Source organism: Anarrhichthys ocellatus, unplaced genomic scaffold, assembly GCF_004355925.1.
Source record: "Anarrhichthys ocellatus isolate YVR2014 unplaced genomic scaffold, GSC_Weel_1.0 scaffold21, whole genome shotgun sequence".
Lineage (NCBI taxonomy): Eukaryota > Metazoa > Chordata > Actinopteri > Perciformes > Anarhichadidae > Anarrhichthys > Anarrhichthys ocellatus.
Window position 1 is genome coordinate 6,340,790 of NW_022280051.1, and position 8,725 is coordinate 6,349,514.

An 8,725-nucleotide genomic window follows, 5' to 3' on the forward strand; every position below is an offset into this window, starting at 1 on the left:
GAATGACCACATTTTCACCTCAGCTTCTGTCTGTCTCTGCTTCATGCAGCTGCTGTCTGTCGGCTCACCTCTGTATACAGATGTTGCAGTATTTTTCTTGCCGTAGTGTTGCCGCAGTAACAGTAAACAGTGTTGTTGTTGATGCGTTTGATGGACGGAGCGGAGCTGATCTGAGCTCAGCTCGGAGGAAATGAGAAGAAAACCACCGTATGAATAAAAAGCAACAAACATCACGCCGATGGTCGGCCATTGTTTAATGTTTAATGTTTAACATAAGAACAGGTGATTTAACTTGAGCTGCCTTCTGATTGGACGTCATTGAAAATGGTTTGTCAATCAAACGAAACATCATGTCCATTGTGAAGGACCTTCTGATATAACTGATGCTATTGTAGCATCGACGCTAACCTCTTCAGGATGATTTGCTTTGGTGTTTTGGCCGTCGCCATCTTTGTTTTTTTTTTGCAACCAGAAGTGACATAAGAGGGTGGAAATGAACACAATTGTAGGCGATCAAAATGTTACAATCAACTTTAATGTTTTCAAGTGACGTTATGTTGTAAGACGAAAACACGGACAACTCCCAGACCAGAGACGTATGTTACTTAATTTGCGTTCTTATCTTAAGCCCAACCCCGGGTTAGTTAGTAGCTTTATTTGCCCAAACCCAACCGCAACCATTTCACGGGAAGAACGTAGCTATGTTCCCATGAGATCGGGTTGCATGCCCTAAAGCATCCCCTGCTTTATGGTCTGTTTGACTCTAAATGGACCATAATGTACTAAATGAACATCATGCTGTATTGAAGAAGACTTGAAACTAGAGATTGAGACCATAAACTCATGTTTACAATGTTTACTGAGGTAATAAATCAAGAGAGAAGTAGAGTCATTTTCTCATAGACTTCTATACAACCAGAGGAGTCGCCCCCTGGTGGACATTAGAGAGAATGCAGGTTCACTTTTCAGACACGTAGGTTGACGTGATCACACCTGAAGCTGCTCTTCAAGTCGTGATCTGAGGAAGAAAACACTAGGACCCAATGTCCAAACAGCCCGACCTGCGGTCAGTTTATCCATCGCCAGACGACAGAAGGGGCCACAGTGAAGCAGCTGTGTGCGGCGCTGAGGCATCTGAGGTTCAAACACACAGACAGACACTCAGACAATCCTGCCAGCTCCAGATGCATTGTGGGTACCAGGGGGGCAATTTAGTTTTGAGTGCCTCTGTCTGAGCACGACGCCCACTCACACACACACCCTCATACACACACACACCCTCACACACACACACCCTCACACACACACACAGACATGATTCACCGTGCTGACTTACAAACCAATTTACAGGGGAAGAGTGTCACTGATGACCTGGCAACGCGGCGGCCTCTTTATTTACTATCTGGCAACCCGACATCACATTTACTCTCCGCTGAGCCGAGTCCTCAGGAAAAGGTAAACCGCTCGCAAGGACAAAGTCATTTCCACGCCGACGAGGAGCTAATCGTCGCCCCGACGAGCCAGTTTACCCATCATGCTTTGCCCTGGATTGATGTGGAAAAAAGAAGAGTCTCATTACGACAAGCAGTGCGTTGTCATTAGACTCAATGGCGGCATTATCACAGTGTGTGTGTGTGTGTGTGTGTGTGTGTGCCAGATGGTGATGCATCAACCATGCAGTCATTAGGAGGAAATTAGAATAATGAACAAACTGTCTGTTTGTCTCCTTCAGCTTCTTCCCGACAGTGTCCATCACGATAATACAGAAACACGCAGAGAACAAACACCTGTAGCTCCTCAAAACACAGATTCAACACGCTGAACACACTCTGAACTGGAATGAATGCGACCGCGTGACTAAAGTGATAACGCGCTCCCCTCTGAGGCTCTAACACCAGAGAAGACTCCGGTCCCCGACATGTTTACAGCGATAATATAAGACGATATTACAACATGCAGCACTTTATTAATCTCTCACTGAGGAAATTGAATTTTTTAAACAACACTCTAGTTGTTATTTCATCTTCTCTCTAGATTTAGAGACTGTTACACTGTCACAGTAACATACTGTAATGGTGCAGTATATATATATATATATATATATATATATATGTATATTTATAAATATTTATATATCGCAGGAAAGTTTGACTAAACACATCTTAAAGAAGAGTGAGACCTGTCGTTGGTGTGAGAACATGCTGGTATTCTTCATCATCTTGTGTAATTCGTGGCACAATTCAAACAACAAACTCTGTATTCTCCTCACTGACTACTGTACATGTGTCTTCTCTGTGCCTCTCTGTTAAAGTCATTTTAATGTTTTTTATTGAATACTTTAAGGATATTACATGCTTTATCTCTGTGTGTACACAGTCGATGTATTGCTTCTCTTTATGCACACGCTACACTCCTGCTCACACAAACAGGCTTATGCTCTGTTTTAACTCTATGTTTTAACTGCTGCCCTATTTAATGTCTTATTACTGCTCAGTACTTGTTGTGCATATGAGACTTGAAACTTGGATCCTGTTGTCTAACATCTTCTCCACATCCAGTTGTCTTTGCATCCGGTACATTACATTTATTTAGCTGAAGCTGTTATCAGAAGACTTACAGATACGTGTCCACACATTGCGTCAGTGGTTTAGAACTCTCCGGTCCTGCTGTTCTCCACCCGTCACCTCACACTTTCCCACCACTCCCAGTCACATGACTCCTCCATCCACCTGCACACCTGTTCCTGTTGCTTCCCTGATTACGGCCCTCCCTCACAGTGTTTAAACCAGCCCTTCTCATGCTCCTCTTTGCCCTCCAGCCCCAGTCCTGTTATTCTCTTCCATACCACTAAGCTTCGCGTGTTTCCACTAGTTTACTGTATTTTCTGTCCCCCGGCTGCCTCGTACTCACCTGTTTCACAGAGGACATGCAGCTGGCTTAGCTCAAAGACGGCTAGCTTAGCTGCTCCTGAAACCACCAAACAAGTTGTCCAGCTGCTGCAAACTGCGACTGAAGGCAGGAACATGTGCTGCATTTAAAATGGGGACGAAGAGGAAAGCTAAAGTTGCAACACGTGACATTATGTGAAGCTTTTAACACTCATGTTCTGTAGATAACTTCTAGCCAAGCTAAATAAATGCTCCCTGATGTTTGACTTCTGAATCTGTAAAACAACCTGCCTCCAGTTGTTGTGCTAAGCTAGGCTAAGATCATGTTTGAGATGTTTAAAGGTCTTGTTCTCTCAAGTTCAGCCCTGATGAAGCAGACGAGCGGAGTTTAAAGTCGTAATCATTTATAATTGAGGATGTTTTATCAGTTGTTTACTTGTTCATCTCGAATGCGTCGACTTGCAGAATCCAGTATTTAAACTGAGGAAAACCAGAAAGCAACTTTGATTTAGCTTCTTTATTGAATTCACAAATGAACGTAGGTACGTATGGACGTTGTTATCTGACGTATCGGGACGTGGAGTGGCTTTTTTGACCCTTTGCCCCGGCATGAAGAGTTTGAGAGGCGCACCACGTGGCTCGGTTTGTGTCAGACAGCGGCTGGATAAAAGCCTCTTTGTGTCGGCGTGTAGACGTTCTGCTGTGGAGATCGGTGAAGTCAGAGGAAGGTGTGCACCGACTCTTCATGGTTGAATAGCGATGAATGAGGAGGTAGGAACCACGCGGATTCACTTTGCTCGTCGCTTCAAGCTGCCCTGCAAATCTTTTGTGGCTGGAAATGATCACATGGTGCAAAAGAAAGTCGGCACATGTATCTCATATGTCCCCCGTCCCCCCGTCCCCCCGTCCCTTCATAGCTGCCGGTTTAAAGAACTGGCAGTTTTTTCGGGTCCCAGTTTGAAACTGGTTTTACTGGGCGACGACAGAGAGCTCCAACCTCCAAACACAAATGAGCTCATTCATCTTTTACTTGGCCTCATCTGCATGGATTTAAATTTGGAGATTAAAACAGTGAAGAGTTGGATTGGATCCTGTTACGTGTGATGTAGAAATGCTCAATTACTCTGCTCTGTGTGTGTGAGAGTGTGTGACATCCTAATAATTCCATGGAGGGTTGATGCACTCAAAAAGCTCTTGCTTTTAATCAGCGTCACACAGGGAGAGACACACACACACCACACACACACACACACACACACACACTTTAACTGTTGTAAACCAGTTTGACAACTGCAGTATGGTGAGATAATATCACGCACACCTGACACATTAGGAAAATAAATGGATTTAAAAGGCTGCATGAGATCAGGAAACACAGCGTGACAAACACTTACTGCATCTTTAGAGCACGGAATCAATCAAAGAGAGGAGAGAATCAATATGAAGACGCCGTGACGTGACCCGTTTTGAGTATTTCCGCTTTGAAGCCTCATGTTTGGCGTTTTGGCTGTCGCTAAGCTACCAGCTAGCTGCGTCTGTAATTCACGTTAACTTTGACAATAGTTGCGATGCTAACAGACCCTTTTACAGCCGGCGTCTTTGATGGTAACAGAAGTGTTGTTCTACCAGAGATGTATATACGGCGTCTCTACGTCACTCCTCCTCAGTCCTAATATGGTCACTTCCTGTTCATTGGTTCCAAAAAAACAAGATGGCGACGTCCAAGACGTCAAGCTCGAGGCTTCAAAACCGCAGACCACAAACTAATGGGTGATGTCAGGACGACTATGTACACTTCTTATATATAAAAATGTGTTTAGCATTAAAGCGTGTAAACATGTCCTACTACAAACCATAAGTAAAAGTATAAACCTGAAAATGAGTACGATATGTCTCCTTTAAGATTTTACTTCAACCTGCCACTTAAAAATAGCTCCACGGTAAAGGCCTGGTATCCTTGCAGCAGTCCGGTGGAAATTGCAGGTCGGCGTGAGCGATGCAATAAGGTTGCATCACAGAGGATGAACAGCTGAAGTGTTGTGCAGCTCTTTCATTTCCCTAAAGCCAACAGAGCCCCGACACGGGAGGCTGTTAGAAAACATAAGAGAGCAAACAATACGCTGAGCGTTTGGGAGGCATTCATCAGACTCTGCTCACATCAAACGCACACCGTCAATGATTCAGCTCACCGCAGGAACAGCGAGCCTCTGTTTGTTTGTGCTGTGTGTTCTGACCACAGGATGATCTGTCTGTCTGCGTCTGCATCCCCGTCTCTCTCTTCTCCTTTATGCAGCCTGACTATGAATCATGGATTTGAGCTTTCAAGGAAATGTGAAATATTGATGTTTGGATCAGTGCGCGTTGAGCTTTAAGTCTGTTCTCCCTCTGACATGCTCTCGTCTCTTTTTTATTTCTCTGCCGCTGCAAGATTGGTGTCAAGTGCAGAGACCCACTGTGTGTGTGTGTGTGTGTGTGTGCGTTCTCTGCACTTGACACCAATCTACCCCGAGGCAGAACAGTGTGCCGCCCACTTAGCTCTCCCTCTCTCTCCCTCGCTGTCTTCCACCTTGATCCAGTTGGTTGGAATAGGACTCTAATTGGCCATGCAATGTCAGACTGTTTTATAGGACACACACACATATATACACACACATACATGTCTCTCTAAGGGGACGTCCACAAGCTGCATTTTCTTTTTTGCACCCTCAAATCCATTGTTAATGTAGACGCATGGAAGACGCACTTAAAAAGCGAGAGCGACAAAATCGCTTTCCCAAAGCGTGTCTAAGCGCTTATATTTTCCAGGTGATGCTGTTGCACCTAAACATGGTAATAGTTCAACTTTTGGAACGTTTTTGGAAGTTCAGTTTTTGGCAACTGATAAACAGAAGTGACCATATATGAACTGAAAAACAACAAACAGAAATGTCATATTTACATCCAGTTGTCGACTGTTTTTCCCCGTTTGAGCTTCGGCTAGCACTTTTTTTTAATTGGGTCATCTTGTTGCGCCATCTTCTTCTGCAATGGTATACTGGTTTTCAGACTGGAGAACTAACGCCAGCTCTAATCCCAAATAACCAACTCTTAATAATCCCATAACGGTAGCGGATGGAAATAAGTATTCTTTTGCTTTTCTTTTTTGCTCATTTCCTTTAAATGCGGTTAAAATGTGCGTTACATTTGGATGGAAACCTAGCTACTAAAAATTCTAAATTTAGTTTCTGAATGTGGTGGAAAGCCTGAAACCAGCAGTGTTGGCGATACATTATCACATATTGATATGCTTGGGTGTCCGCATACCTCTGGCCGTGCACTGTTTGCTGGACCAAAGCGTCGGATGGACAGAGTGACTCACATTTAGCCTCTAGCCGGACTAAAGCATCGACCACAGCAGCATCTGACAGAGAGATACGAACTAGCACTTAGCTTCACTGAGCATGAGATAAACCTGACAGAACACACACACACACTTTTCCCATGTGTACATGTCAGATAGCGGATCGTTTAAGAGTCTGTTAAACGCACATACTCTCACACACTCACGCATATAAACACACGTTTGTGAGACAGCTGGGCGGGAAAACGCCAATTGTAATAAAAATTAATGGTTCATGTGATAGCCAATCAAACGCTTGGCAGCCTGTGTGTCAATAGCTGATCGAACAGCTGGCGGCGTGATTGTTGATGAGCTGGTCGTTCGCTGTCACCTTGGTAACAACCGGGGAACACCTGACCTCCAACACACGTTTGATCGGAAATAAAAGGATCCCGAACCAACAGGCATCGTGTCCTCACAGCTCCTCCAGTCTGCTTAATGGCATTTATTTTAATATAAAATAAATATGGTATTTATATTCCAAGAAACAATATCTAATACTTTGCTAATCAGGAAATACCTACGAGCTGCTAACTGGCTTATACAAGCAGTGACAAAGTGACGAGAGATATTTGTTTGTTTTCTTATTTTCATGAATAAAATGAGACCAAAACTAAATGAAAAGTGACCTTTTGAAAACGGCAAACTATGAATGAACTATGAGGATATTTATGACACTGTTCGTCAACAAAAAACACTAAACGACAACATAAAAGATGGACGAATGGACAATTGATCTAATCATCGTTTAAAGTCTCTTTCAATGTCCTGCATGCATCTTCAGGATCACTCGTAGCTGCACATGTTGGATGGTAAAACCATAACAACATATTCGTTGATTCTGCACTTATTATTGCATTAATAAGCATTAAATCACATTTCGGTAACGATACATCTGTCAGTATTGTTGGTGAATGTTTCAAGATATGGGAACCAAGAAAGATTAAATATAATTTATTTTTTTTTTTTTAGAAAGTTTAAAAAATGCAACCGAGAGATCCTTAAGCACACAGTTATATATGTGCACAGAAAATATCAGGCGGATCGGTCCAGCAGTTTGTGAGATTAGCTGAGGACAGACGGACAGACACACGACCGAACACATGATCTCCCCGCAGGTTCACATCTGGCTGATGTTATTAACCAAGAGAAAACTGGAGACCAGCTTCATTAATGTGAAATAAATCTGTTAAAAAGAAACAAACACTGACAGATGTGCTCAGTGATTCTGTAAATATATTAATACGTTTGTTGAAAGCAGTTTTATTCATTGTGAAATGTGACGAGTGTATCACAAACCGTTACACTCATGCTGGCATCACAGGATCGTTACACACACGCACACACGGTATCTGTTGCCTACATGTTGGTGACTGACACCCACAGATTAAACAGACTTGCCCCTCGCAGCGCTACACAGTGTAATCTGTGGACGTCTGTGCAGAAATCTGTCAATATGTTCCTCCAGCAGTCGGTGTGTCGCACGTCGGCTCGTCTCTCGCTCTCTGATTGGATGAAACGTGCAGCTCGACATCACAAGTGGAGGATAAAAACTCCTCAAAATCCTTTTGATAAAACTTTAGCTGACAGTCTGTGAAATTCATGTCCTGTGTACCAGTTTTGAGTGTTTTCCTTTATGCTGCTTTATACTTCTACTCGGCTCCATTTCAGAGGGAAATATTGAACATGTTGCTGCTCTACAGCTATATGATAACTTTAGTTACTTTTCGGGTTCAGAGCAAAGATACAAAATATAGTCAACAAGTAAATTATATTGACAGAAAAGTTCATTCACCAGCAATATATAAAGTAAATAAAATGAGCTCCACATTTACCAGCTGCCACATTATTACTGCATCGATAATTATAATCCAATAATATATTAAATATTATACTTCATAATACGTACTTCTACTTTTGGTTCTTTTAGTTTATTTAATATTTGCTTTTACTTCAGTAATATTAATTTAAATGCAGGGTTTTAGCAGACAGCAACTTCTGATGCTTCAAGTGTTAAAGCTGCATTCTCTCTAGTGACCACCAGGGGGCGACTCCTCTGGTTGTATAGAAGTCTATGAGAAAATGACTCTACTTCTCTCTTGATTTATTACCTCAGTAAACATTGTAAACATGAGTTTATGGTCTCAATCTCTAGTTTCAAGTCTTCTTTTGTAAATGATGGTCCGTTTAGAGTCAAATAGATGGCAATGGGATAAAACCAAGATGGCGGCAGCCAAAAGTCGTATGGCAATGGCCAATATAACGAACTCACCGTATCCACAACAGGTGACGTCATGGTCCCCTTCTGATAATCAGTATATGTTTAATATGTAACAGAGTATTTCTGAACTGTGGTATTACTACTTTAACAAAAAGTAAAGATCTGAGTACTACTTCCACCACTGATGTGTGTGTGTGTGTGTGTGTGTGTGTGTGTGTGTGTGTGTGTGTGTGTGTG